This window comes from Harpia harpyja, chromosome 8 (genome assembly GCF_026419915.1).
Source record: "Harpia harpyja isolate bHarHar1 chromosome 8, bHarHar1 primary haplotype, whole genome shotgun sequence".
Lineage (NCBI taxonomy): Eukaryota > Metazoa > Chordata > Aves > Accipitriformes > Accipitridae > Harpia > Harpia harpyja.
In genome coordinates this window covers 40,035,626-40,057,314 of record NC_068947.1, presented here as the reverse complement: position 1 = coordinate 40,057,314, position 21,689 = coordinate 40,035,626, and the positions used below count along the sequence as shown (strand labels likewise).

Below are 21,689 nucleotides of genomic sequence, written 5' to 3'. Positions count from 1 at the left end.
GAAAGACGGATTTGTTGAAGAATTACTAACAATGTATAAATCTTTATAAAACTGGGATCAATTCTGAAGTAACTCTGTTTATTTTATTGCTCATCTGTGTCACGGTAGCTCTTGATGACATAAAGGCTTGAAGTGCAAGACAAATATCGTTTGTTGAATCTATAAATTGTCATTAGCAGTGCTTGGAAATTTTTCTTTGAAGTGCCTTCTACTAGAAAATGAAATCTTGTGGAAAGCAAAACATTTTGTAGAAAAGTTTTGCAAGAGAACAGCTAAAAACAGTAAGCTTGAAGATTTCAGTTTTGGTAGTTTTGTAATAAATATTTTTTTTTTTACTTTGGCTATTGTTGTTTATAATATATAGCTTTACTAAGACTTAAAAAATTCTAAAGGAAATTTTAATTTCATAAAAGCTAAATATATATCTACTCTAGATGCATTTTAAATTTTTGTTTGATTTTCCATTTTGCAACAGAAAGTTCTAAAAATTGCATAAAATGCTATTCTTGGAAATCTCTATTTGTTTATGCTGTTGACATTTTGGCTCGTACTTTTGCTCGAGGCTAAAGTCAGACTGAGAGACTTGCTTTCACAACCTGCTAGCTTGGGGAAAAATCAGACACAGGAACTCAAAAGTGAACAGTGTGGACGCTGGAGAGAAGACTTGCTTGAGCCTCACAGCGCAGTGAACCTGAGCCTACGTTCTCTCACGGATAGCTCTGCATAGATGATCTCAGGCTCTCTGCGGGGACTAGTCGTGCTATGCCAGCTATGAGATGGCTCCTCCTGCATCTCAGTGCTTCCTCACAATTTTCAAGAGGCAAAATGATCTTCAGGTGTGAGAAAAGAAATGCTTCTTTCCTATGGAATAAAGTATGGGGAAATTAAGGTTATACATAAGGTCACAGGAAATCTACAGGTAAATTCATGATTAGCCCAGTTTTTACTCTGTTCTAGTTCCATTTTTAACTCAACTTACAACCTTCCTCTGGGAGGCATTATCCCTACACATCCTTTGAGGCAAAATTCGTTGTTTTCAATTTCTGTTTGTTCATTCATCTGTTTTTTCCCCTTGCTCTTCTAGGATGATGATTTCTACAGAAGAATCAGCATTCATTCATTCATAATTACCAAAACATGGTATCTGAGATACTGCTGCAATGATTTTTCCGAATATAAGTTGCTCTTTGAATAGCAACTGTCATAATTAGCTAGCGATAAAAGTGATAAAAGGCATGAAAACACCTTCTCTAGAGGCATCACATTCTAACAAGGATTATCAGTGTGTATTTTTCCTAGCTTAAAACTGAGGACATAGATTATGTCAGAAGAGGACATAAATTCTTGCAGCATGCTATACTGTGTCATAGTATAATGTCATGCAGTTTATACTTACATCGCATAAATGTCAGAGTCTGTCACAATGGAGAAAAAAAGTAGCCTTTTCCCAGGGCAGCCTGAACCTTTCTCTTTTTTTTTTCCTTCTTTTTTTTTTTTTCTCTTTTCCCTTTGGTGGAGAAACCCCCCCCTGCACGAGATGACCTTGCAGCCTCAGTGGAATGTGCATGTAGGACACATCCTGCATTCTGGTACTGCGAAATTTGGTGCCCTCTGTGTAAATCTCCGCTTGAAATACAGCTGTGCTGTGAGTTGATATGACTGATGACATGTTGTGAAGCCAGAATGAATCATAAGAAGGTAGTTATAAGGGATGAGAGAGGGTAAATAAATCAAAGCAGAGATATTAAAGCAATCTTTTAACCATAACATTTCAGAGGAAGTGAAAGAGGTGGGGAACGCTGTTGGGATAGTTTTTCTGAGTTTTCTATGTGTCAGTTGTTAAGCTGTCCTCCAAGAAATCCTCAGGTGTTAGCACGTGCTGTTTGAGAGAGTTCAGCGGTGCACTTCTATGTCTCACATTAGTGCTATGTTCAAACATTCAGTATAAAGTAAAATTTGATGTACATCTTAAGAGAGGGAGAAATCACTCTCCTTTTCCTAAGATTTGCTCCTAGGATGGCACCTACTGGAAAAAGGAATTAAACCTTTGTGTATAATTAGAGAGATTTTATTTAGCGTGAAGAAATAGGTGGTTTGGCTTTGGATCTGGATTCTTTGATTTGAGCCAATCTCTAATTCAGGAGGAAGCTCACTGCAACTCTTCAGTTTTGTATTACTTTAAATTAAGGCCTTGTCTTGCTTAACTGCTGCGCTTCAGAAAGCACAAGGTATGGAAAAAATGACAGCACAAACCCCCACATTTACAGCAGTTACGTGAATATATTGTTTTCCTTGCTTGCATATCTCAAAAGCAACAACGATTCTAAGAATACAATCTCCTACCTCTTTTTCTCACGCTATGGTAGATCAGTAACTGTCTTAAATTTCCTTTTTCTTTTTAGCTTGTTTGAGAACCTACATTCAAATGCAGCAGACAGACTTAAAACTATAGGACTTTGCTATAAAAGCAGATGTTTGTTAGTTTATATACATATAAAAATATATATGCATATATGTCACACGGCTGCATGCAGTAGGTGGTTGGAAGGGACGTTTCAATAGCTTCAACAGCTAGATCCATGTTTTCTCCTTATCCTTCTTCAGGTAGTGGACTTTTGCTTTTATCTGTTTCATCCTGTAATGAGATTGGCTTTTGCCATCTGTTAATTTGAGTCTGTTCCCAGCTAAATCATTTGGGGAAAGAATTTGGATCTTCTCATCTTAGGTTGTAGGAGAAATTCAAAGAGAGAAATTGTATTAGTTGTGTTGCTGTTTAATTCTCTGCAGGTCTGTCATTATGATTTCTTCTTTATAGGAAGTTTTCAATGTTTCTATTATACCTCTTCAGCTCTTCGGAACAATGATGAAATACAATTTTATATTTTGTAAATACGCAGAGCAGACTTTCCAGAGAAGCTGATTTAGGTTTCCTTTCCAAGATCAAATGCTGATTTTAACCCAAGAGGCTTAAAAAGACCTATGGATTTTATACATTTTCAGTTACTGAGGTGGGATGATTAACAAAATACTTGAATAATAAGAGAGAGGAAAGATCTTAATGTGTATATACTATACAAAAACTAAGAGTTAGTTTGTGATCATGAAGAAACCCATATGTTTTGAATTACTTTAGTTGCCTGTGAGAGTTTGTACATTATTGGTTTCGTTTATTGTATTGGCTTTGGTGCATTAATACTTCATAGATCTGTATAGTAAGTGATGATTGACAGATGTTTTAAGGCCCTGATTCAAGAACATATTTTGGCTTGCATTGATGCCTATTCAGTTGAAAGTCAAGTAAGTTAAAGCACTGCCTTGAATGGAGTGAAGCATGTGCTTAAATGCCTTCATGAATCACGGTCTGAATAATACTCCCTCAAGGTAGACCAAATACATTCCTTGCTCTTCTAGGAGTGAAAAACGTAGATCCCTAGGCTTTGTCATTCTGTTTCTGAGTGACGACTTTGATTTGTACCAAAAAACTTTCCTGAAAATTATCACCACTGGAAAGAGGACAAAGCAAGAATTAGTACCAGGCCTTTGATCGGTCCTGAACAAAACATAAGCAAAAGCATTAAAAAAGAATGACTTTCCTAATGAAGTTGCTATGGAAATGTCAATAAGCAGAGATGCAAACTAAATGATCTTGTTGGCACTTTTTGTTTCTGTTGTTCTTTCTTAACTGTGTATGGGAAGGAATACATTCAGGACGTCTTAATATTGCACCAGTGACTGTCACTTGGAAGTCTTATAAAATGTCAATTAGATCAGTAGGTCTGCCACGGAAAGGGCAATTTGCTTCTATTCTTAAAATGAGAGATGCAAACCCAGTGGTATCCATTCAGAAGACATACCATAGCAGAAACCTCCCTGCCTGAGAACAAGCAGTGCTACGGGTTGCTCGGTGGCAATTCTCAGGTCTGGTCACACCACGGTGGCAGCCAGCCTTTATTTTGGCCTCCCAGCCATGCCCAGCCCAGAGTGTTTTAATTGCTGGCAGTGGCTGCCCTTTTGTTTTTATGTATTCTCTCTCTCAGTGTGCCTTCCATTATGGTTTGTAGGCAGCTCTGAAATACTGGTGGTTCCAACAGTGATTGCTTTCATAAGAGTCATGAGAGAGTGCACCTTTAATATTATCTGCACTGTAGGCAGAAAGCAATAGTTATCCTTGGCGGCATGCCAGTGAATAGAAAGTGACATTTTAAATGGACACTACTGGTGCATCAAGCAGATGAAATTAAAGGAAGGCTGTGACAGCTAATGAAAGGCTGGTATGGGAAATGTCCAGGGTAAATTTGTTGTTTACAGGCAAGTATACCTGATTGGATGGGGATACAGCTGATTGCAAGTCACAGTGGGAATAAGGAGCTATTGCGTGATGAATGCAGCTCTCCCAGGATGGCATTAGTTAGTCCTTGCCTGTGGAGATTCATAGGTTAAGCAACAGCATCTGAAGTGCGATCAGCAGTGACAGGGGATTCTTTGGCCGAGAAAGAAATTTTTGCTGCTTCATGTGGGGAAAACAGCCTCTTGCAGCTCATTTCCAGATGTTAACAAAAAAAAAAACCCAAAATGCAAATGCACAGAGAGCAGAGTTTAAAAACAGATAAAATCAACCTGACATCTTACCTTCATTGAAAAGGTTAAAAAAAAAAAAAAAATTAAAAAATCAGTCTTAAAATCATACAATAAACTAAGGCTAGTTAATTGCATTTACGCAACTTATATCACTTGCTAGTGACTGCTAAAAGTGATTTCCGGAAACATATTTGTGTAAAAACATTAAGGGATCTACACGGGCATTGTAACAAAGTCTGTGTGCCAAGATCTAGTCCCTGTGAAGTGAGCGGGGCTTTAAGCATTGGCCTCGGTGTGACCATGAATTGGATCAAATTGAGTCTCCAGAAATACAACGCTTCATTCAGCAATGTCCTGGCTAGCATAGTCACTTTTTAACACAGCTATTTTTACAGACGTTCAATAAAATTTGATTTTGAGGATGGTAATAAAATTTCAATATCAAAATTTGATATAAAACTTTTATTTTTATTATGGTCCTTCTGCATTTATTTTCAGAATTCTCAAGCGAATAACTTTTATTTTAGGTTTGTTTTTTTGAACATGCTTTCATTTATACACAATTGTGGCCCAGTGTTAAAATAGCAAGAACTAAGGGAAAGATCTTCAAAAATTTCAAGACAAAGCTTCCAACACACAGATCCAAGCTGGATCTGCAAAGATATTTGCCAAATGTTAGGACTGAAGACTAGGTGTGTTCTGGCATTTTTGAATGCTAAAATAAACACCATTACACTCTTCTCGAGTTTTCCAAAACTTCTTAGGAAGTTGCAAGTTAAAAATTGACCTGCTTATGAATGTTTTGGGGGGGGGTGTGTGTATGCATTTGCTTATGCATATATACCTAAAATGTATTATTTCTTGTTCTCAGTAGGAAAATCTAGAATAGTTTTAGATACGCAGCTTTGCTGTTTCTTCACGGCATGGATTAAGCCAGGTAGTTGATTTAGCAGTGATGTTTTTGTTGGCATAAGGTTGGTTATTCCTTCGTGGAGCTGCAGGACCAGCAGATGTTGAACTGTTGGGATTCTGTGAGCTCCTAAAAAAAATGTTGCTTAGAGAAAACCCATACCCATGGCATCCTAAGAATCCTGCATTGTTATATTCACCACTGGTTCATGTTTTGAATTTTAACACACTAGTGGCAGCTTTAGTTAGCCACAAAAAACCAGACAACAATGTTAAAAGCTCGTGAAGTACAGCTATCGCTAATAGAGAGAATTGTTTCAAGGCATGATGTGAAAGGAATTGCAGGTATGTTCTTATTTTCAAGCAACTTCATGCTTCTCAACAGGGGCCTTTTGCTACTGAATTATTTAGGATCACGTTGTTTGTTGTGATTGAACAGAGTTCAAATTTAGAAACCAGGAGGCCAACAAAAATGAGAAACTGGGACTTCAGAATAAGTAAGAATTTGAGACTGCAATGAGTTCTCATCCTGCCTTTTTCCTTTGCTTGTGAAGCTCATGAGCATGGCTGGCACTTGGGGAAGGAACTGCTAAGACTGATGGTTTAGATTTGTTGGCTTTACAGCTGGCTTCCTCTGCAAAGGGCAGATGCTGAGACTGGTAGTCTCTGCATGCTGTTTATCTGGGGCACTGAGAAGAAAATCCCTTCCTGATTTCCTGCAACCTCATCCTTCCCTGCAGAAGCACGGGAACTCAGAAGCTTGGTCCCAGACGGGAAAGGGGAACAATGCCAAACGCCGGGCTAATTTCTGAGCCAAGTGCCTGCTGACGGCAAAGAAACAGACGGAGAAGAGGCAGAGGATGGAAGGTGCTACCCTGGGGCTGCTGCGAAGGGAAGGGAATCCCCACTTTCTGAGAAGGGAAGGCTGTAGGAGGAGATTTAGGGATGCGTTTGTGGGGAAAGCAGAGATGAGATGGAGGACCTGGTTTTCTCTTGGTGCTTGGTGGCCATGGGGCTTAGGGCAAGATAAACCAGTAGATGCAAAAGTTCACACCTGGATTATCACCGTATCTTAACAACTGTGGCCGCAACAAGACATTAAAGGCATCCTTGACAAGAACTAACATCCTTTGCAGGGTGCTGGACTGAGACTCACACAAAAGAGGTCTGGGATGTATCTGGGGCTCAGGGTCCCAGTCATGGCACAGAGCAAAGCTCTGTGGTGCAAGATTTTGCCTCTGCCACACACAAACTGTTGAATTATTTTCAAATACAGGTTGATTTCCGGGACTACTCTCTAATTACTTGACATTTTTAACAGAGAACTGAAAGATTTAGCTCTAGCTTAAGGCAAACAGGATTCTTCCTCATGCATGGCTTGGGATTTGGGAGCCATGTAGGGTGATGACATGCAACTAGTCTACAGTATTTCAGGAAATAGAGGCTGATGCAAAATTTGAATGCAGATATTTTCACTGGTACAAAAATGGACTTGCATTTACTGAAAAATAGCAACTTTTGCTGGAAATTGCTTAAGGTATGTACGAGCACAAACTCTTTTGCAGTAGCATAGCTGTTCAAACTGAAATTTGTAATGGATTAGTTACATTTCTTAAGGATGTAGAGGACCAAAGGCAATAGAATGGTGTGGAAAGTTGACAGATTGAAAACTTACTCTTAGCAGAAAGATTGTTCAAATTAAGCTCTATGTAATTTAGAGGACAAGAAGCATATACAATGAGCAGAAGACATAAATTTGTTTTCAGGCAAACCAGGTAAAAGCTGCTTTCCTTTGCATTCTTTATACAGAAACCAAAGATGCTTTCTTAGCATACATAGCAAACTGAAAGTATACATGCTTATTTACAGACTGAAAAGACTTATGTTTCTATTCTAAGTGTATAAAGTGCTTGAGGTTAGAAGCTGCAGTTAGCAAATGTCTGTGAGTAGAAGGGGAGCAGGAGAATAATTACCTGGGAAAAGTAACTTGAACCATCTACTCAGAGCACTTGAATTGCATTTCCTGTATTTTCCAGATGTGTGTCTTTCCTTCTGCGTGTTCGCTTCATCAAAAATCAGAAATAATTTAATTCAGTGAGCGTGTGTGTTTTTTGCTGACCAAATCCATACTTAAAACAAGGAAAAAACCCCCACAAATAACCCTCTCTGAAAACAAAACCTTAAGTAATTCCAACTCATAAGCAAGTATAATTGTTCTCTGGATTAAATCAGGGCAGCATGCTAAGCCTGGACTCATGGCTTCCAAGCAACATCTATCACCTGTAGGAACATAGTCAAACAGGAACATTCAGTCAATGACTCTAGAAAAAGCAGTTTATGATTTCAAAAGCTCAGAAGGACCCTGAAGTAGCCATACCTACTCATACTTGTAGGATAAGAAAGGTCTGAGGACACTTTCTCTGTGTTCCATGCACTACAGACTCCACATTCAACCCATGTCAATCTGCAGCACAGGTTAATCTTGCAGAATAAAGGTGGGGGGAGGAAAGAGGAGCAAGAATCTGCCAGTTGAAGAAATGACACAGCAGAGAGCTAATAGCTCCCAGAGAGACATGTATCTTTGTGAGCTCCTGCAGTGTGTCTGCATGTCTGCAAACATGGTGGCATGTCTAGGCAGGCCTGTGGCAAAGAGGTGACCTATTAGTGTAAAATGGTAAGCGTAAAATTAGCTACTATAGAATAGATGCCAGTAAAATCTCCAAACAAGTCCCGTACAGATCAGTTTAAATTTCTCCTAATTTGTGATTCCTCGGTGGTGTCTTAGATTCATGTGGAGTTTCTCTACTTACGTGACTGGAGGAAACCCAAGGAGAATGTCAGTCATAGCCTGATTAGCATGAACTCCTTAAACTAAGGCTTCATCTTTGACAACTGTGATATAAACTTATTCTTCCAAGAGTAACCAGAGGACAGGTACCTATAGATGTCATCCATCACCTTCAGATCTACTGACATACATGTAACCTGCCTTCATAGACTCACTTTGTATTCCTCGACCTTGGTTAGATTTCTTTTTTAAGACTTTGAACTCTGCTGGACAAGTTCTGGCCTGAATAAGAATTTTCTTCTCTTTACAGGAAGCTGTGGAGACCTAATAATTGAGATGAAAACTTCAGCCAGATGTGTAGTATGTGTGCTTTTAAAAAAAAATTAAAAATAAAAAGCAATAAAAATAGAGTAGTGCTGATGAATTTACAAGACTTCCTCAAACCCCTGGCTGTGGCATCAATTTTTTTGCTTGCTCTGACTAGGCAGCATCTCTCCTTGAAAGCTGAAAAGGGCCAAACTGAGAATGCAAGAAGGAAAACAATGCTGAAAGCAAGGAGGTTTGTGAAATAGGAAGCAGGGCATGTCACAATATTACTCCCTTTCTTCTTGGGACCACTAATTTCGTGCAAGTCTGAAGCAAGGACAGCCACAGTCATCCACAATCTGAGGGCTGGGAAACATCTAGACAGTACTGTAAAAGACTAACTCGTTTGTGGAGTTTGCTTACCTGGTATTCAGTGGCTTGGGTTTCATTTTGGACTGTCTTTAGTTAATTTTAGGAGCACTAGGAACTTCTGAAGTTCTAGTGATAGCCATATTGGCCGAAACATTAAAATTGAAGGCACCCCAGAACAGTGAGGCTGTGGAAATTTGAGCTTGGGTGATTAATCTAAACCTCCATATCGAGTAGGAATCAGAAACAGAATTGCAGTTCTGGGATTTCCTGGTTTCCCTGTTCCGAGTCTTGTTCTCACCAAAGTGACGAGTGGAAACATTTCTGTCTCCTTCGTGAAGGGCTGAGACAAGTTGTTCCAATGCCAAAGGCACGACACAGCTCTCGGCACCATGCTCTCCAAAATTGGCTGCTAGCATAAGATCTCTGGCATTAAATCCAGGCTCATAATGTCATTCACTCTTTCAGCGTTTCCACGAGTTATCGTATGACACAGAGGTGCAATGCAGGGATGCTGCCAAGTGCCAGGGCATGGATTTTGGCTGGTTCCTGCCCAAACCCATCCAGCTGTTGCTGTGACTGGTGCTCTGTCCAGACATGCGCACTCATCTGAATTTCAGAAATTGTTCATTCCATGGATAAAATAAATGCACAGTCAAAAGTAAAAATATTTATTAATGGTAAGGTTGGGACTTGAAGGGCCCTGCACAAGCACACAGCGAAATCCAAGCTCTGTCCACTACTCAGATGACTGGATCCGATGTAGGTAACTGACACAGAGTCTCCCCAGGTATGTAAATAGAACTAGGCAATTTTAGCTGCTTTTTGAACAGTAAATTGCTGTCTTTGCAAATGTTTATTTTGCATACATTCCATGTACTTCTTTCCAAAACACCATGCTTTTTATTTTATTTCACCTCTCAACCCCTTTTCTACTTTAAGGACCGCCAAAAGAAGCCTGGATAGGAAAGGAAAAATCCATCACAAAATGAAAATAAGCATCTGTACACAATCATATCCTCCCTCAGTGTGTCTCATACTTGAATCTCATACAAAGCTGTGAACATTACATGCCAAATTTGTTGCAGGTGTAGGCAGAAGCTAGAAAATATTGAAAGAAAGAGAAAAGAGGGTTAAAACAGGCGTACAAACATTTATGAAGAAAAGAATATTTCTGAACATGTTCCTTAATATTAAATGTTACAGCTCTTTTTTCTATCTGCTCATGAAATATTTTGCAGCCAATAGGTATTTAGTAGAAAAGTAACATGACAACAGATGGATCAGATGCCTCCAGTAGTATAGGTTTTATCCAGATGTAATTTTTAAAAATGCGTATTTGCAGGCATGAAAAGTCCTGTAGCCTCATTTTTAGAGAAGTTAGTTTCTCAGCATGTTCCAGCTTACTATGAATTGTAAGACTGGTTAACTTGACTTTTCTTTCTGTGGCTAACATGAACTCATTGTGTTGTTTTATCACGCAATGTATACTATATACAATTTTCTATATCTTAAAATCATTCTATAGATGATACGCTGCCTTTAACGGAGAGAAGATTTAATATTTGTATCTGCAGAATTCTCTAATGACTTGTCTTCTTTGTTTTTTAGTTTAATTTTATTTTTAAATTACCTTTATGTAGACCTTAACCCAATGAAAACAAAATGGAGAAAAACAAGAGGTTTCCCTCCACCTTCTTTTAATTAGACATTTCTGATTTTAATGAAGACATTATTGCGGAGATTTGAGCAGCAACCAAAAGTGAGGAATTGGAGTTTAACTATAGTATCAGGTCCTGATCCGTTAGCTGACTTTGTTTAACAGACTTGGACATGTAGTATGGATGATGCAAACTCTAGAAGAGCTTAAAATGAAACACCATTCATACACAGAAATTGCAAAAAGTAGTTTCAGTCTTTTTTTATCTTTAACAGAGATATTGGCTAACACTTCCTTTTTTTAAAAAAAAACAAAACAAACCAAAATGTTTTGGAAGAGAAGAGAGATCTGCTTTTCCTATGGGAAAAGTTAAATATTTTGCCTAACAGTTGAATATGGTATGGCTTGTGTCCAAAAACCTGTTAATTTTTTAATGCCTGGTGGGATTTGTATTTTGGTACTTCATGAATTCATCTTCATCTCTGGATCAGGCTTCTCATGTCATTCCACAGCTCAGCAAGAAGGGAGAGGTGACTTTGGTGCAGCCTGGGAAATACTGTCTGACCTAGATGTTCAACATTTAAAGGAAAATGGAAACTCTTCAAACTCTGATTTCTATAAATTGCCATGCTAGTGTTCACTGAACAAAGTTTAAGATCTGATTGTTTCTGTCAAAGTGCCAATACTGGAGCATGGGATCTTAATTTTAGACATTTAGGTGGGGTTTTTTCATGTGTGTGGCTATAAGATAGATGGAAGCAGTTAGGGGACGGCGAGAATGGGCTGTCCTGGCACGTAGACTTTGCCCTTCAGTTTGGAGCTTGTAAAAGTTACCAGAATAAGTTACAAGAAGATCCATATATTCAGGAGTGTAGCCTGTGTCACTTGAGTCAAGTATAATCTTGCTGAACTTGTACCTTTTCTGTTGACAAAATTTCAGTGTACTGAAACCTGAGTTAAATCTGCATCTGGAATATCTACAGACTCCTGGAATTCTTAGTCTGCTCTAGAAGATGAAAATGGGAGAGGGTGGGGATGGCTGATCTCTCCTCACTACTACTTTGTGCAACATCCACCTAAGAGGATGGAGCATATTGTTATCTTGGCAAAATAATTAATGTTGTTGCTGTGGCTTTGGAAGAGCAGATATTTCATGTTTTCTCCTGTATATCAAACTCACCAGAGCTGTATCTTTTTCTGGCATTTGAAACTAATTGGCATCTACAATATTAGGCACAGTTGCCTTTATCCAGGGCCACTGCTAAATCAAGCTTCTTTCAGAAAATTTGTATCTAAACTAAAAATGGTTAATGCTTCCTTTTACCTCTCCCCCATATTAACAGTCCCAAGAGGACTGACTAGTGTGGTGTGTATGTCTGAACAGCTTGATGGAATTGTACAAATGTAGACTTCATTGCTTTGATTAGGTATGTAACCTTATTCATTTTACTTTTGGAAGTACACTTTGGTTTGTAGTTGCCTGCAGGTATGTAAGCACACAAATATACATATCCGCTTTCAAGAAGTTCATCTTAAAGACTAAACGTAAGTTTGAGTCAGGATGTGTACACAAGTAACACAGCGAATTCACTGTGTTATTGAGATATTTGGTGGCATTATAGAATGATGCTTTCTTAAGAACATTATCCTTCCACGAGATGCTCTTTGTGAGGTAGTTTCCTTTATCCACAACAGAGTCAATTGATGCCAATTGTAGTGCTGAATTAGGGCAATGCTCAGTGTAACAGATCACTGCATCTAATGGAACAATAATCATCCATGTGCCTGTATTTCTACTTACTCACATACATAGTATTGTAAAAGAACATTATTAAACAACAATATTGGGGACTGAATCAATTAAAAATGTCAGTATTTGACTGCTGTGTAATGTATCATCTTAGCCTGACAGAGCATATATTTTCTTATAACCTTTGATTATATAAGTACATACTGTATTAGTTTCCTCTTACCTTAGTTTGGGCTAAAGATGCTTGATGGGCAGCAGTATTTTGCCCTCTCCTCAGTGTTCTGTATGTAGGTAATATCATACGTCCTTTACAGGATAATCTTTAGACCTTGCTGCGCCAATTGAATGATTAATTTCCTCACTAGCTTTTCATCCTGGCACTTCTGGGGGAGTCACTCCATTCTAGAATCTGCAAGCAGTAATTCAAATAATCATGGGAAAGTATTCGTTAATGCTGGGGGTTTGATACTTAGAACTTTCCAGAGGATGCAGCATAATTTACACATCATGTACTGGAAAAGCAGCTCCCACTCTGTCCCGCTGAAACTTAGTAACTCAGAGTCTTTTCACAGTAGATCACAGAAATTCATCCCATGAAGACTACAGAACCAAATCATCGCTTGTGCAAGGTGAAGCAAGAGTTTCAGTAGGTGCAGCAAACTTGATTCTCCTCCAACACTCGCTTTCGCCTTCCCACTTCAATTCCTTTAACATTAATGGCATTGACTCCCTTAGAAATGACAAGAATTACTAAATAATTTTATTTTTCTTCATTCTCAGCATGTTTGAATTTCCACCTCTAATTACATTCTTTTTGCATATCTTACTTTCAAGGTTTCTAATACTTCAAACTAACTCCCTGGAAATCTCCTTGCAGCACCCTGTTGACTTCTGTTCCCATTTGGGCTGCTAAGAGAATGGTTCCTACCTTCCGTGTGAACCAGCGCTAGAGGAGAGGAGGGTGTGCTCTCTTTCTAGGCATTTCACTTGAGTTTCTTGACAGCAGAAATATAACATCACTCAGTCTACAGTTTAGACCCAGCACAAACCTCAGGAGTTTGGAGCTACAGCTGGTAGGAAAAGTCGTGCTCAGCCTCCCTTAGCTTTGGGAGACTGAGCTATAAAGGTCTAGCAGTACTATGCACAAATGTTCTTTGGCTCTTGGTTATTTTCTTTTCTTAAAATCTTATTTCTGTCTTTGTCTACTGGCGTTTTACAGAAATGGCAAAAGGAACATCCCTGACAGGAGGGTCATCCGTGCTGAATCACAGGTGCCTGCTCTGACTCACAGCCAGAGACTCCCAGCTAGAGAGCTGCACAAGAAAAGGTATTTCCTTGGATAGACTTTGCTGGAAACAAACTGAAGTGAGAGAGGGGCACAGAGGAAGCAGACATATGTAGGTAATTTACAGGAGAGTTTTAGTTAAAGTAGCTGAAGTTTTTGCAAACATACGATTAACTGAAAATGGTGGATTATAATTAATCTGTTGGATCACTTACTGGTTAATAGGCTGGAACACATGTCCTGAAACTGTTGAGAGTTGTGCAGGTTTTTAAAACCTCTGTTTCTGTCAGCAGACAGGACAATTTTTCATGAGCAAAAACCACTGGCGGGTTTTGGAATCCGCCAGATCTATTTTTGCTTGTTTCCGGATGGGGCTTGTGTACTGATCTGTACTACTGCCATGTGTGCCACATGTGAAAATAATTCCATGAGAGTATTTGTCTATGTATGATGTGGTACGTGTGTGTGTGTGTATGTATATACACACGCACATACGCACATGTATATGTTCTTATTTATACTCATAAATAATTTCTTTCAAGAACAGATGCTCTTCTCAGTGTTTCCACACTCAAGAGTGCCATAATTTGGAAAAAAATTGCAACTGTCACAACTCTGCTGCAGTAATGGTTTTGTAAGAACCAGCTTAATAAAAACATCAGGCCTCTCTGTTCCAAAGAATTTTATTACAGTTAACAACTCAGCCAGTTATCAAGTATGTTGTCATCAATGCACTCTCTCTCTCTCTCTGTGGATGATGACACGAATGAATTTTGGATTTCTGTAGCATCTTACACCTATATGCACTGTCTTACAGCTGTGCAGCAGTCTTTCTCTAAGGAATTAAACTACGTGGGAAGGAACAGTAGCTAAAAAAAAGAAGCTATTTTTTGCAAAAGTTATTCTGTGATGATAAGGTTCCACAGGCATCAAATTAGTTTACCTGCATTAATTTACACAAAAGTATACAAAGTCCACTTCCTGGACTTTGGCTGCATGGGTCTTTATTTTTCTAAACTAAATATGGAATTTTTAATAACAATGTGAGTTCCTTCCAGGAATCAGCTCCGGCTTTCACGTCTCCAATGACTACTCCATTCCTTGTGTTTGCATGGGTTATCCATCCATGAATAACCTCCTTAATGTAAATACTTCCATATCTAGAATTCATTGAGACTTTTATTTGCCTTGTGTATAATTCGTACATATATAAAAAGTGTGTTCATGTGAGATTTGTAGTCTTTCAATGAATTCTTTTTTCTTTTAAAAGTATGACCATGTTAGATGCACTTTACCCACTAGTAAATCTCTGCTTAAACTGTACTGCATTCTTATTGCTGTTTTTTTTCAAGTATATGCTATAGAAATGTTCTCTCTGCATCAGCTGAACGTGGAACTCGGTATTATGTTAGTCAGCCTTCAACGATATGCTTCAGTTTTCCTCTGCTTTTTTAAATGTCCGGTATTTCAGGAATGAGTTGGTTTAGAAATTGAAGCTAAGAAATGTTGAACTTGGAAGCGTGACTTTTGAGTAATGTGGAGAATTTTGTAACAAACTGATCCTCAAATCTTATGCTGTTATTTATGATGCTAAATAAAATGTTGGTTCTGTGGAATTTTACCTTTAGAAAACACAACTGGGTGTGATTCATTGTGGCTTCTGGGAACCAATGAATAGAAATGCTGAGTTTTTGAAAATGTGTTCTCACTGGCTTTTTTTTCTTTTTCTTTTTTTTTTTTTTCTCTCTGTATCCAGAGACATGTTCAGTGTATGGTAAAGTAAGGTGATTATATTTTTCCAGGGAACAGATGTGGTAATTAAGAACAGGAATAAGTTTCAAAATTCAATGAAAAAATAATTGTCAAGTGTATTTCTAAAATGAAGCACAAACAAAATGCATGCTGATGTGTGGATGATTAATGGGGGAGTGTCAATGTCTTTCCATTAGTTTCTTTATATTGCTGTACACAATCATGCATACTCTGTATGACCATCAGAATTTTACTCTACTAAATATACTTGACCATAATGCCAATCAATAGTTTCTCCTGGCAAATAAAAACTGTTAATAGCTTCAATATAAAAAAACCTTTCTCTGCTTCAGCTAGAATGGTACAGTACGACTGTTTGTCATTATTCCTTCCTCCTCAACCTGAAGAGTGTGCCTCTAAATTAATTCCTGTCACTTAGGTGCTCTCTTGATAAATACTTTATCTATATTTAATGTCTCTTTATTCTGATTTTATTATATGTGTGTGCAGTAGTGAAAGAAGCTAACTGTCAAGGCAGCGTATCATGGCAAGAGAATTTGCTGTTGCTTCTTTACACTTTTTGGTAGAGTGGCTATATTTAGAACACATACTGTCAGCCATGAATTGTCTACCTATATGCTTATCTTTTTCAATCCATGATATAAAATTGCTTCTTTATACTGCATAGATAAATATCCCCAAGTTTCACCCATACAGCTATAGTATTTGTTTCTACACTAACTGATCAAATGTTATGAGCAGGAAGATTATTTTGAAGAGGAGAAGAGGTGTAAATCCAATATAATAGCTATCTGTGTGTGTGCTATAAGGCTTTTGTTGCCTGCACCATAGGTAGTGCTTTAGTTAAGGAAAATGAGAGGTTGAAACTCAGTTTCTTAGGTGAGGAGTGATTTATGATTGCAAACATACAGGAGTGTAGGATTCAAAATAATAAACATTTGGTAAATTTGCACATTCCTCCATTTGCTATATATAATTATTTCCTGTGCGTAACATTAATGTCTCAGGAGTAAAAAAGCTTCTCATAACATGTCCTCCTGCAGTGTTGCTAAGCTCAACTATTGAATACAATTGTTTGTGTAGCATTAGTTTAATGAAAAAAAAAAAAGTACTTTATCTAAAAGGCTATATAGTCTTTCTATTACAGGCAGGGGAATTTACAGGTTCCCATTGTTTTTCAGTGCAGTAAAAATATATTGAGAACTACCAGCATACATATATTACATTTAACATAAACAGGATTTACAAAAAGCAGTTCCCCAACTTGCTCTTTGTGAATGAAAAATTACTTGAATATGCAGTTATACTGCTTTTTGTTGTTTCTCTTCAAAACCTGGAAGATGTTGCTGTGGCTGTAGGCACAGAGTTCTCTACAGGAGTGTCTACTAAGCTCTTTGTGGTGATGATCATGTTCTCTGTAGTTGATGGAAAGTAGCTGTAGTAACTCACAGTACAATACTCCATGTTTCCTACCAAGTTTAGCTGGTGGGAAACGTGACCTTTTTTTCCCTCATTTAAAATGTTTTGAGTCTCTTCTATACAGCATTAATGATGTGCTTTGTTTCTAAATCTGAAAAAAAGTTGGGACTGTTACTTTTAAGTTATTTCTGGAAAGAAGTAATGAGAAGAATACAACTGTTTCACCATGCTGGGAAATGTACAACTAACATGGGCTCTAAAAGCTGTTCTTGTAGATTGTGCTCTCTGTGTTCCTGTACCCAGGGCCTGTGGCAGAGATCAGTCCCTTGACCAAACTGTAGGTGCTGTAAAGGACTGATGCAATCTAACAAATTCTCAGTGACTCCACTCCTGCAGAGCTCAAACTGAGCACTATGAAAACACTCTAGAGGAGAAAAGTAGATCCTGGTCTGATGCTTTGATGCTTTAGGAAGATTCCCCAAATCCTTATTCCTGATGTGGGTACCTTGTTAAGATCAAAAGGTAGCTAGATGTATGAGAAAAACTGACAGGCATTAGGCATCTCCGTTTCTGGTGGTTTAATATTCATAGACCATCATGAAAGCAGTCACCAAGCAAGAGAAGATATATCCAAAGAACATAAAAAGAATACAAATAAATCATTGTTTTACAAGATGGCAAGGGTTAATAGGGCATACCACAGTGTTCTGTACTAAGAAATTGTTCCTTATATTAATGTGTGGTTTGGAAAACAGGATAAAAACGGAAGTATCAAAATTTTCAGCTGACAAGAACACTTTCATATATTGGGATTAAATAAAATTATCTACTGGAAAGTCCAAATAATTTGGAAAAAGAATCACCTGAATTAGGTGACCTATATCTATTCAGAGAATCACTGGGTGTTGCTTTAGTGTATCTTTACTTCCCAAAATGCTCAAAAAGAAAAAAAAAGCACATGAGATATTAGAATGGACTAGAGTTTGAAGCAAGTATCATAAAAAGGCGGATGCAAATTTGTAATTTCTGATTCAGGCTGTTGGTAAAGGCCAGATCATTATGTTACATAAAACCTTTGTCTACAGTAGTAGGTTAGTTCCAACTCTTTTTTATACTGTGTGGGCATATGGACTAAAGCCCATAACGGCTCTCTAATAAATCTGTCACTTTTCCTAATTCAAGACTAATTCAAATAACGTGGAAAGTAACAGCTAGCATCTATACATCCCCACTACATACTAAGTCTGCAATGACATATCAAGAGCTCAAAATCCAAAGTCTTTCAAATACCCCTTCCAGAAATATATGTGTAATTAAAGCTGACTTATCTTGCAGCCAGCCATAGTAGATGCTGCAGTTACTTTCCTCCTTGACAATAGGCAGAATGGGCAAAATCCTTTCAGAGATTTTCTGATAGTGGGACGGATTGTGTCTTTAAATGAGATATCCCAAAGTTATACAGCACCGGTATTCCAGCTGCTCACCTTCTAATCCCCCAGGTCGGGAATTGCTCAGGGTTTCCCAGGCTTCGGCCATCCTCACACATGCACAAAACATACAGTCTCGCTCCATTTTGATATGAGGCTGCTTTCGTGATCATGGAGCGAACCTGGTCTCCTGCTGCATCTCTCAGCAGACCACCTGCAACTCCTTTAGGTTGTTGTAGTTCCACAGCACGTCATGTTATTTTGCCAGCAAAAATATTGAGTTCAGCTGCAGCTGCATCAATTAGCTCCTCAAGTCTGCAAATAGTGACATGGTGACACTTTTTTGGATGAATGAGGTACCTACTGGCGAGTACAGAAATGAAATGATCAACCCTCCCTTTCATGTGTCTGTGTTTAAACATTCTTTTACCACCATGTACTTTGAAAGTGACAATCCTCTGCCCTTAACTCATAAAACACATGCAAATATTTTGCATCTGTCACAACCAAGCTTCACAGATACACAGATGTGCAGCAGCACAGATGCTGGTTAAAAAAATACATATATATATTCCTGTTAGTCAGAGATAATTTGTATTTTGTGATACTGTATTATACGAATATGAGCCAGCAGTGTGCCCAGGTGGCCAAGAAGGCCAACGGCATCCTGGCCTGCATCAGCAATAGTGTGGCCAGCAGGAGCAGGGAGGTGGTTGTTCCCCTGTACTCGGCACTGGTGAGGCCGCACCTCGAGTGCTGTGTTCGGTTTTGGGCCCCTCACTACAGGAAAGACATGGAGGTGCTGGAGCGTGTCCAGAGAAGGGCAACCAAGCTGGTGAGGGGCCTGGAGCACAAGTCTTATGAGGAGCGGCTGAGGGAGCTGGGGTTGTTTAGCCTGGAGAAAAGGAGGCTGAGGGGAGACCTTATCGCTCTCTACAACTACCTGAAGGGGGGTTGTAGTGAGGTGGGTGCTGGTCTCTTCTATCAAGTAACTAGTGACAGGATGAGAGGAAACAGCCTCAAGTTGCACCAGGGAAGGTTTAGGTTGGATATTATAAAAAATTTCTTTATTGAAAGGGTTGTCAAGCACTGGAACAGCCTGCCTGGGGAAGTGGTTGAGTCACCATCCCTGGAGGTCTTTAAAAGATGTGTAGGTGTGGTGCTTAGGGACACGGTTTAGTGGTGGACTTGGTAGTCTTAGGTTAACAGTTGGACTCGATCTTAAAGGTCTTTTTCCAACCTAAGTGATTCTATGACTCTATATAACTGGTATCTTGTGATCACTGAATTTCATTGTGTTATAGTTATCCTGTGCTTGTTCCAGATAATGTCTCTCGTCTTATATCAAGTATGTGAGCTCTCCTGGGGGGGGCTGTCTTTATCCTCCCAGAATACGTACAGGACCTTCTTTTACAGGGAGTAGTTTGCTGAGGCACTGTTGCCTTAAAAAATATTAAAACCTGTTCACTTCACAATTCTGACCCTACACTGGTTGGTGTTATTCCAAAAGTGAAGGTGGATTTTTGATTGCAGGGTTTAAGATGCCTGCTAATTTGCTGCTTACCCAGCCCAGGCTGGTTGTTTTTCCACAGAGACTAAAGAGTCTTAACCCTCAATGTATTTTTAGAAGGATGAATTGCTCCACCTACATTGTTGTTGGGTTTTTTGTTTGTTTTGTTTGCGGGTCTTTTGTAACCAAAATACAGACCTACTAGGATAAGTTTGGCAGACTAATTTTAAATGAATTGGAGAGTCTCTTCTGAATAAACTATTGAACCTACTTGAAATCCTCAAGTAAAACTATGCCATTAATTAATATTGTGCAACACATCTCTATGTTTTCTTTTGATTATGTCAGTCTCTGTCCATGTTAGTGGCTCACTTACTGCTATCATCCATCTTAATCCTATTTTCGTAAAGGCATGCTATATCTGGTACTCCAACCCTTGTTTCAAAGTGTCCTCAGGAAAATGTTTCAATCAACCTTCTTGACACAGAATGCTGTAACACACACTGTTATGATGGTGATGTGCGTGAGTCACTTCCTTTCAGCTGTTTTGGACAAACAGTAGCATGTTCAGGAATGAAAGCAATGGCAGACATTTAGATGCGGTGGAAGACAAGGGTGCCGCCAAGACATGCCTGTGGGCTCAATCAGATGCTACAATGAGCAGGATCAGTTGTGGATACTTAACAGTGCTGAGGGAGACACAAGAATTGTAGGGGATTGTTGGGATGATGGGGAGCATACCCATCAGCAAGATGAGGAAAAATGGACCGTGGGAGCCCAGAGAAATGGAAGTCATCTTGGAGGACTGGGCAGATGGATTAGAACTGCAATAGTAGTAAACACTGGAGGTTTATTTACTGATCTCGTGGGTCCGGTCACTGGGCCTGACAAGTGGAAAGCAGTACCTGTTTCCAGGGTTTTGATATGTTTTTTCAGGGTGACAATCAAAAGAAGCAAAACTTCTGAATGTTTGCCTCCAGCTCTGGGAGAGGGGAGAGTGTATGCACATCAGGAGTCTACTTTAGCTGGCTGATTTCAAACAATAATTTGGGACAGAAGAAATGCAGACGTAAATCTTGCTCAGCTTGACTCAGAAAAGAGGTTTTCAGTTCAGATCACTGTTGGGCAGAACAGGTACTTGACATTTTAATTAAAAATAAGCACATACAGCACTACTTGCTGCAGTAGTTGCAAACTCCTTTGTTTACCTTGCCTCTATTTCATTTTCAGGGGGGGAACATCCATTTAGTCCTCACAGTGTCTGAATGCAGAGGAATGGTGCATGTCAGTGTGTGTGCATGTGTATTCACTTGCCTCTCTGCACATTTAGAAATCATAATGGGAAATATATCCTGAAGTGGAAACACCAGAGGACTTGATTGTGACCCTGTGCTGATATAACTCTATTAATGTCATAGAGTTGGTGATGATTTATACCAGCATGGGGGCAAAGAGCACAGCCTCACGGCACACGGAGCAGCTGGGGTTCCTCTGCTGGGGACGGTAAATAGGCAGCCCAAGGCTTTTCTCCTTTGCTGCTTTGCTATTTCAGGCCTCTGTCAGGGATTACTTCTCACTTCTCCCTCTTATTCCAGCGGTACGTGAATGTGCCATGTCAGGTGTGCTTGCAGTCTTTGCACCGGTGGAAATGGTAAGCATTTCTGTGGAGGCACCGTGCTGACAGAAAGACCCGTCTAATGAAAGGGAAGTCAGGATGGATAACTTCCCATAATGTCTTCCCTGTCACGAAACTTGACAGAAAAGCACAACAAAAACAGCTGCTTTGGCTTCTTATCTTTAGCCTTTCGCCTGGGTTTGTGTTTCCTCTGTCCTTATGGTTTCTTGTCAATTTTGCTGCGTCCATCCTTCCTTTTCCCTGAGCCTCTACCGGCCGGCAGAGAAGAGGGGGTCTGAT

General features: G+C 39.1%; 1 long non-coding RNA gene across 1 annotated transcript; it reads left to right on the top strand.

The window, feature by feature from the left end:
- Window positions 1-607: 607 nt before the first annotated feature.
- On the top strand, window positions 608-21,429 carry LOC128145080 (uncharacterized). The gene is made up of 3 exons (XR_008236337.1): window positions 608-873; window positions 13,580-13,687; window positions 21,370-21,429. It is a non-coding gene; the product is annotated as an uncharacterized LOC128145080 (long non-coding RNA).
- The last annotated feature ends 260 nt before the right edge of the window (window positions 21,430-21,689 follow it).